Source organism: Neophocaena asiaeorientalis, unplaced genomic scaffold (assembly GCF_003031525.2).
Source record: "Neophocaena asiaeorientalis asiaeorientalis breed wild unplaced genomic scaffold, Neophocaena_asiaeorientalis_V1.1 scaffold43, whole genome shotgun sequence".
Taxonomy (NCBI): domain Eukaryota; kingdom Metazoa; phylum Chordata; class Mammalia; order Artiodactyla; family Phocoenidae; genus Neophocaena; species Neophocaena asiaeorientalis.
The window spans coordinates 15,078,026-15,087,298 of record NW_020173674.1 but is presented as its reverse complement, the minus strand read 5'-3'; the positions used below and the strand labels follow the sequence as shown (position 1 = coordinate 15,087,298).

The 9,273-nt window shown below is 53.4% G+C and overlaps 1 protein-coding gene across 2 annotated transcripts in view; it reads left to right on the top strand.

Moving 5' to 3' along the window:
• The first annotated feature begins 208 nt into the window (after positions 1-208).
• Positions 209-9,273, top strand: part of TSPAN18 (tetraspanin 18) — a 181,888-nt gene continuing 172,823 nt past the window's right edge. For both annotated transcript variants that reach the window (XM_024749096.1, XM_024749095.1), the window contains exon 1: positions 209-265. The gene's annotated coding sequence lies outside the window, so the exon portion shown is untranslated. The remainder of the gene's footprint in view (positions 266-9,273) is intronic.

Genomic DNA, 9,273 nt, shown 5'->3' with positions numbered 1-9,273 from the left:
TGGGGAGGAGGGCAGGGGTGACAGAAGGGGAGAAGGGCAGAGGGTGGCCCCAGGGGCCCCCGGAGCGAGGCCTGGATGCTGGACCAAGCCCGGGAGGGGGCAAGTGGGGCAGCTCGCCGGAGGAGACGTGCCTTCACGTCGGCCGCCAAGGCGGCAGCGGCGGCGGCGGCGGCGGCGGCGACTGGAGACTGAAGGGGAGGAGGTTTTTTTTCCCCCGCGGCCGCCGACTGGAGTTGGCGCGGGATCCGGCCACTGCCGCTGGAAGGTAGGGGTTCCGCACCTCAGTGCCCTCCGTGCGCCCGCCGCCGCGCCCCGGGGGACTTGGGGGCCCAAGCGCGCTTCCCGCCTCCCCCCGGGCGACTGTTGGGCACGGTGGGGGTGGGGGTGGAATGGGGGGAATCCCAGGATGTTCAAGTTCTACTTCGGCTAGGCTGGGGAAGGGGCGGGGGGAGACGTGCTCGCCCCCATCCCTGCCCCGAATCCGCCGAGGGCCAGAGGCTTCCTCCAGGACAGGTGCAGCGCTGCTTGGCGCTCTGGGCGGGTGATTGGGGGTGAGGGGGGCAGCAGAATGGCGGGGGTGGCAGGTGTGGTTACAAGTCGGGGTCTTGGCGAGGGCTGCGTCCTGAGGGAGGCGGTGCGCGCCATGCCACTCTGTAGGGGGGCAGGTAGGGACTAAGGATTAGGAGCGAGGATCCGGGCCGTGAGGATTGCCGGGCCCAGCAGGGCCACTGAGGGCGGGTCGCCTTCGGAGTCCCTGGAAGCGGGGCGGGGCGGGGGCGCCACGCTTTCCTTCGGGGCCCCCTTTATTCCGTACTCGGTGTGTGCGGTTTGGGGAAGCAGAGACTCCGTTGGGTGCTCGTTGGATCCGAGGCTCGAGCACGTCCAGATTTAGGGGGCGCAGCGGGAATCCGCTTGGAGGGTTGGAGGGCACGGGTGGTTTCGCGCCGGCTTTGAGTCCCGGCTGGACTGAGGTGAGTTCGCTCCCGCGAGGGGGCGCCCTTCCCTGGCCGTTTCACCCACAGGAAGGCGAGTTCTGGTTCCTACGAGACAAATGCACCGAAATCCAGGACCGACAACCGCAGACCAACCCCCAACACACGAGGGGCCAGCCCTGAGGAGCACCCCACCGCAACCGGAATGGGGCAGAGGGTCGGAGTGTGAGGCTGGGATGCCCGCAGTTATAACTGCGCTGTGTATTGGAAAGCTTGGCTCTCAGGAGCTGGTTTTTCTTGGGGGAGCTGGCAGGATGTATGGGTGAATAAAAAATTCATCCCCAGAAAAACAAAAAGGAGGGGAACTTTACATTAACAGCGAATTGGTGTGGAGTAAGTGTATGGGAGCATTAACTTTCTGAGGTTTCTTTGGGGTCTGAAACCCAAACCGCTGAATGCACCCTTTTGGTAAAAGTTGTACCTTTGTTCCCTGGATCTGGCCAGATCCCTTTCTGGTGTGGGTGGGTTGAGGGTCTTGGGGTGAATCCCCTCTCTGGGCACAAATAAACTGGGAGGCACAGGGTGGGGTTGATGGGGGCCCTTAAAGACTTTAGCAGTCCAGTTTCAAGTGGTAAATTTCATTTCCTCTTGGGGTCTGGAGTCTACAGGCCACATTCATGTGGTCATTTCACAATTATTGGTGGAAACCTGCCACGTGTCCCCTTGTGGGACCTCAGGGCCCCTGTGTGTTGAGTCTGTGGGTCTGTGCCAAGGCCTCAGGGAGCCAGACGGCTGCTGGCATCTATGGAGAGCATCATCTTTGTCATGTGTGGGCTGTTCGACATTGGAGGGACCCTGAAGCACTGTGGCCTCATCTTTCTCTCTAATTCCCTCCCTCTTCCCTGCACCCCAAGTGAGTACAAATGAGCAAATCTAAGAACGTGCATTGGTCTCATAGTGGCCGGCGGAAGTTTTCATCTTTCTCGTGGATGCCAGTGTGGGCTCATTGGGCAGCCCCCCTCCCCCCTCTCATGTTCCCAGAGTCCCCTGCAAAGGTGATGGAAAAGGGTGGTCCCTGAAAGAGAGTTGAGGTTCTTGCTTTCAGTGTAGCAAATGTTTTTGTTGGATGCTCTCAAATTGCTCGAGGACAAAGTTGCTGTAAAGAAAGATCAGCATGGTTTTTATTTTGAATAGAAGAGGACAGACGAGTAGGGAGGAGACTGAGGGAAGGGTGGAGAAGCCCGCTGTCTCTGGATTTGTCTTCAAGACATTCCATGGGGCCAGAAAACAAAAGGAGTTGTTTTGGTTTTTTGTTTTGTTTTGTTTTTAATGACTCTGGTTTTTCTGTGGAGGGAAGCCTGCCTGGAACAGCCCTGCCCTTGGAAACCGGGAGTGAGCAAAGGGCCCCCAGAGGGCTGGCGGCTCTGCGTTCTACCCCTGCTCCCTGCACCTCACTCACACCCAACCTGCCCCGAAGGTGGGAGGGAATTGAGACCCCTGGGACTGCTGACGTCCCTGTTTGGATGTGGAGTATCATGTGTGGACTCAGACTGCTTCCAGGCAAACTCCAAGGTCTCTGATTCAGCAAAATTTCAGGTCTTGGGCACTGTGTCTCCTGGTCGTCTGGTCCCCAGATCCATTCAAATGGCAGACCCTTGGCGTATCTTTACCCAGCCTGAGGCTGAAATGGAGGTATATCAGTGAAAGTTCCAGGCTTTCTAGAAGCATCAGTTCATCTGGAGTTGGAGTTAGGACACCTTGGGCTAATCCAGGAAGTACCCTCTCCTCCTTTAAAAACTGCCTTGTCAGCCTGGAAACAGCTCCTTGAATTAGTGACTTTTTAATGGTCTGGGGCCGGGGTGGCGGTTGAGGAGGCGGGGGCTTGAAACTTAAAGTCAGGAGAGTCTAACATTTTAGGGCGCTAGGCAGCCCTGCTCTGCCTTCTGTGCAGTGGGGGGCACCGCTCCTGGCCATCTTGCCCCGCTCCGCCCTGACAGGGCAAAGTGAACCAGGTGCCTGTCCTCCATCAGACTGCGGTTTGGGGATGGAGAGGGTGATGTTGGTGATCAGTTCCTGCTGGGATCCCCATTTCTGTCCGCAGGCTTGCATGTTACCTTTCTCTGGAGGCCTGTGCAGCTTTTACTCCCTCCTCTTTTCCGCTACGAGCAAAGAGTGATGGCTGGACTGCCCCTCTTAGGGACCCCTCTTTCCAGAGGGCGGCTCTTCTGGTCTATTTCATCAGCCATTGAGAAGGAAAATCAGGAACATTTGTTCAAGCTCAGCTGGGACACAGCAAAGGGAGGGGGCCTTGGAAACCAGCACTTTAGTCCCCCAGAGCAGATGATCGCTTGATGGGGTATTTTTGCAATCTGATGCTGCTAAGTAACCCGCCAGCCTGGGCTCCTCCTGCCGCACGGGCTGCCACCTTGGACCCGCATCAGTGCTCTGACTGAGGGATGGGGTTGTGTGCAGATAATGTAACACTCATTAAAAAGAGAGGGAGGGCTTCCCTGGTGGCGCAGTGGTTGAGAGCCCGCCTGTCGATGCAGGGGACGCGGGTTCGTGCCCCGGTGTGGGAAGATCCCACATGCCGCGGAGGGGCTGGGCCCGTGAGCCACGGCCGCTGAGCCTGCTTGTCCGGCGCCTGTGCTCCAAACCAGGAGAGGCCACAGCAGTGAGAGGCCCGTGTACCGCTAAAAAAAGAAAAAAAAAAAGAGAGAGAGAGGGAGATTTGTCCCAGTGTTTGCAGCTGGCAAAGCAGTTCTTTCATCTCAGCACCTGTTATCTCAAGGTCCAGCCCTTGCCCCTTGTTTGTACCCAAGACTGCTAGTTTAATTAGTAACTGAACAACTTGGAGCTGAACAGCATGTTCACTAGTCCTATGCGTGTGTGTACGTACTGACTGGCAACAGGATGGAGTGGAAAGGTCACCGGACCAACTGGACCAGGAGTAAGGAGACTTGTGTTCTAGCCCCAATTCTGTTATACATGGAGCTGTGGGACCTCGAGTGACTCACCACCCCTCTCTGAGCCTCAGTTTCCGTATTTCTCTAGACGCAGCATTGTGAGGCGGTTAGGCTGCCTGGGTTTGAATGTCGGCTTTCTTCTACTTAATAGCTGTGTGACCTTAGGCCATTCAACCTCTGGTGCCTCCGTTTCGTCATCTGTGAAATGGGACTAATTATACTGTATCAGAGTGTTGTGAAATGTCAACGAGATAAAACATGTGAAGCACTTAGCACCGTGCACAGCAGGTAGTAAATGCTCAACAAATACTCACAGCCATCATTGTCATTATTATTATTATTACTAATACTCTTATTGTGAAGTGGGAGGGAGGGATCAACGTTGATCCTTTCCAGCTCTGATGTTTTTGGGCACAGTGTGTGTGTGCGTGTGTGTGTGTGTGTGTGTGTCTGCTTTTGAGGTGGAAGACAAGGGTGAATAAAACAAATTGCTTTTCTTTTTTTTTTTCTTCCTTTCCCTGCCTCACTGAGGGACTCCAGAGTTAAAATCTTGTGCGTATTCTCATGATAGCCCCATCCTTGTGGCAGGAAGCCCAATGTGATGTCACTGAACATATCCTGGTTACTGGCACTTGAGGGATGATATTTCATCAGCTAGTATATGCCCATCCTTTCCCTTCCATCCTTTGTTTCCCACCCTTAACTATAGTACAAAGACCATATGTACAGATAATGAGTTTAAGCTGATAACTCCCAGATTCACCCAAATAAAAGGCCATCCTCCTAGAAGACACTTTCGACTTTAAAATAAATAATCTGGCTCCTCTGCTGCGTCGCACTGTGTCTGGCTGGCCCCGCTTCGCTCTCTGTGTTCTGCCCCTCGGTCTCTTGCAGGGATGCGAGCTGGGCCAGGTCTGCTGTCTGGGCTGCGTCAGCCATCCTGGCAGGGCAGCCTCTGGCTGCACCTCGGCCTCATCTCCCTCCAGCAAAGGCTGTTCTCTGAGCCGTCCCAGTGACGATCTTTACTGTGGCAGACATTTGAGGAGTGCTCACCATCGGCCGGGAGCTAGACAATGCTTCATCTCACCTCCACCCTCAAAGTCGGTTCAGATATTGTCCCCATTTTACAGATTAGGAAGCAGGGCTCAGAAAAATCAAGGGAGCAAGTGCTAGGACTGGAATTTGATCCTAGGTTGGTCTGATTCTCCCTTCTGTGCTCGAAACCACTCTGTGACGTTTCCTCTCCTATCGAACCCTCCTGTGAGCTCCAAAGCCCCAGAAAAGATTGCCCTGAGATGCGATTGGCCCCCCTCCCCCTGGCTTTTGCTCATTCCCCAGGCTCAGAGTGTTTTATGAGATTCTCTTTTCTCATCCTGCATTGGCTACTCAGCCATCCTGGGGACACTGAGGGGTAGGAGCTTTTTGGGACAAGGTTGCTTACAGGAAGGGGATGATCTTATTCAGCAACAAAAGGTTGTAATTGAAAGAGGATGTGTGTTGGAGTCACAGATGTGAACTTGCATCTTGTTTCTGGCTATGTGGCCTTGGTTTCCGTATTTGTGAAAAGCAGAATAACAGCAACAATGAGAGTGTTAAGCTAAGTAATACCAGCGGCCACAGCAGATGACCCCAGACTCTCAGTGGCTTAACCTTGTGGGTTTAATTCTCACTTACGTTACTTGTCTAACATGGATCTCTGCTGTACACAGTTACTCAGGGATGCAGGCGGATGGTGACTCCACCATCTTCATAGCTGCACTTCCAGGAGGATGTGGCATCCATGGTTACCGCAGAAGGCGAAGAGAGCAATGGAAAAGGAAAAGGCACACTAATGCTCCACTGTGTCCCCTGGAGGTGACACACATCACTTCAGCTCCAGTCCATTGGTCAGAACTGTCACCTAGCCCGAAACCAGCTGCAAGGGAGGCTGGGTATTTACTGAGCACTTGTCGCCTGGCCTGAAACCAGCTGCAAGGGAGGCTGGGTATTTACTGAGCACTTGTCGCCTGGCCTGAAACCAGCTGCAAGGGAGGCTGGGTATTTACTGAGCACTTGTCACCTGGCCTGAAACCCGCTGCAAGGGAGGCTGGGTGTTTACTGAGCACTAACTCCCTGCATTTATATTTCCTGGATAGAGTACTTTGAGGATTAATTGAGGTGATGCATTTAAAGCTTCTAGTATAGACCTGGCACATAGTCCTTAAAACACGGATGCTTCCTTTCCTTAATGATCCCTGATGTGCATTGCTCTTTAGAGATTACAGACCATGTCCATGGAAATGATCTCTGGACAGATCATATAGTGCCCATGATACACTGGAGGAGGGGTGGCTTGGAGAGGCCAAGGGGCTGGCCAGTGAGCACACAGCAAGGGCACTAAGCCAGACCCTTGACCTTCACCCCAGAGCTCCCATGGCCTCCTTTGCCTTATTGAAGTTTGCTGCTCTTAGAACTTCTTCCAGGACCCTCCAACACCTACTTCTGCTCCTGTCTCCTCCTCCCATGCCCTAATGGGGAAGAGCTTCTGTATTCATCTTCTGTGTGTGCAGGGGGAGAAGGGCCAGGGGCAGAGAAGACGGTGGGGGGCGGGGGCGGAGGCTGCAGGAACTATCTGAAGCTGAGGGAGTAGTGTAAGGGCATGAGAAGCCTTAGTTTTAAATATTCATAGTGAAAGCCATAGGAATTTCGGCTCCATATACACTACTTTGGGAACTGCTGTGCATTCAAGCTTTGAGGTGTCCCCCAAATGACACAGAAGGTTACCTGTGCTTCCTGTCACATCTATGCAGCCTCCTGCTGGCCCCTTTCACTCCTTGTGGGGTTGGGCAGGTAAAGAGAGGGGGCCTGATGAGGGTTTCTAGCCCTGTTTTTCTGAGAACAGCAAGGTGGTCAGACCTAGCTTCAAATCCTGACACCTCTACTTAACACTTGTTTATCTCTCTGAGCCTGTTTTTTCCTCTGCAAAATGGGAAGAATGTAGAAAGCTATAAAGCTGATCAAGTGCCTGGCACCTAGTAGGTATCAATATGTTTACACATCGCTCCTCACCCACTTGAGTAAGAAACGAGAGATGCCTTTAGCAAGGGGCCAGCACCTGAGGAGAGGCTCCAAGTGCCCCCCCCTCCCGCCCCTGCGCACAGGCCTGTCACTCCCATCTCTTGGATGGAGAGGCTCTGGGCTCCCATCCTGGGTGGCCTGGGGCTGGGCTCTCTAGTTCATAATAGTTGAACTACTATGGCTTCCATTTGAAATGGGAGAAGAATTTGGAGCCCCGGCCCTTGGATTTAGGCCCGTCTTTTCACGGCTAATTACCACTGTGGGCGCGGGGCCTGAGGGTGCTGCCGAGAGGAGCCCCCCTCCCGGGTGGCTGCCTCTCTGGCTAGGACAGATTGCAGCACTCTTGCTAGCCAAGTGTGCTTCAGCCTCCTGGGGGGCAGCCCGCCACCGCCTGGTGCCTGACATTTAGGGCTCTCTCCAGCAGGGCCAGCCCAGGGTACTCATCTTGTCTGTTTTTAGCCCCCAGGGGAATGAGGTGCTTCTCCAGCCAAAATACAAGCACGCCTTGAATAATGGGGATTTACTGTCCCCTGCAAAAGACCTCACAGGAATAACTGGCGAGCTGGACACCAAGGTGGAGGGGTCTTTGAGAGAGTATGGCTCCCCAGGACGGGATTCGGAGGTGGCCCGTGGCCCCCTGGCATAGTGGATGCTTGTTCCTGGGGGCACTGAGAGAGTGGCCTCCCACTGTAGCTGCACCAGGATGCTCCTGGCTTCTTTGAAAAGTGCTGGTGGGAGGCAGGCCGGTTAGGCTGTGAGTCAGGCACGTGGGGTGCCTAAAACACATCTCATTCGCTCTGCCCCCAGACCTCAGCTTCTGCAGTCCCTCACCCCGAAACACTGGGGCAGAGCTGTGGACCAGCTCAAGAGCGCGGTGAGGTGATGCGTTGGTTTCCTAGGGCTGCAGTAACAAGTACCATAAACTGAGGGCTTCTAACCACAGGCATTCATCCTCTCACAGTTCTGGAGGCTAAAAGTCCAAAATCAGGTGTCAGCAGGGCTCTAGGGGAGGGTTCTTCCTTACTTGCTTCTGGTGGCTATTGACAATCCTTGGTGTTCTTGACTCGTGGGCACATCACTCCAGCCTCTTCCTCTGTCATCACACGGTGTTCTCCCTGTAGCTGCACCAGGTCAGCTTTCCTCTTCTTATGAGGACACCAGTCACATTGGATTAGAGCCTAATGACCTCATCTGAACTTGATGACATCTGCAAAGAGCCTGTTTTCAAATAAGGGTCGCATTCATACATACCAGGTGTTAGGATACGTGGGGCACACCATTCAATCCATAACAGGTGGGTACTGTTATCGCTCCATCTAACAGCCAAGAAAACCAACCCAAGAGGCTAAGTATTGTAATTTGCCCAAGGTCACACAACTATACAACTAGTAAGTGACAAGAAAATTAATCTCTGTACATTTCAGTTTTCTTATCAATAAAGTGAGGGTTTATACCTCCCTCGTGGCCTAGTTCTAAGCATCGAAAGAGTGTCTGCATCAAACACACTTTGTCCACTGCTAACATTTGTCAGATGCTGTTTTCCGTATCTTTTCCCTCCCAACAGGTCTGGAAGGGTGCTGGGTGTTAGTGTGGGCTTAAGAAACATGGGTGCATGGGAATTATAGCCAGTTGCAGATAGGATGTTTTCTAGAAGTAATGATTTGAAAGGACCTGCGTGAAAGGCACCATTTACGTTTTTCTCAACTCGTCTTTCTGGAGTTGCCTGCCATCTCCATCTCCTCTCGGGCTGAAAATATCTGGTCCAGATGAATTGTTCTCGCTCTTTATCCTGGGTTCACCTTTAGCACCGGAAGTCACTGTGATGACGGCAAGTTGGGTTCCTCTTCCCTGGCAGGTCGTCTGGACTTCTCTGCAAGAGAAGGGAGCCTAGGAGGAAATAGCCAAGGCTCCCAGCTCTGGCGCCCATCTCACAGGGGCCCAGGAGGGTTTGGAGGCTCAGCTTTGGAGGCCGAGGCTTCAGATACACCGCCTCATCCCCATGCGTTGAAAGTGTGAGAGGCAACACGCCATCGGGGTTAGGAGTTCTGAACATAAGGGCCCGGGGTTCAAGTCCCAGTTCAGCCACAGTCCATGGCCTCTGTTTGGCCTTTGACAAGATACTTAACTTCTCTGTACCACTGTTTTATTTATTTATTTAAAAAAATTATTTATTTATTTGGCTGTGTCGCATCTTGGTTGCAGCATGCGGGATCTTCGTTGTGGCATGCAGGGTCTTTTCGTCGCAGCACAGGGGCTTAGTTGCCCTGCGGCGTGCGGGATTTTAGTTCCCCGACCAGGGATTGAACCTGTGTCTGCTG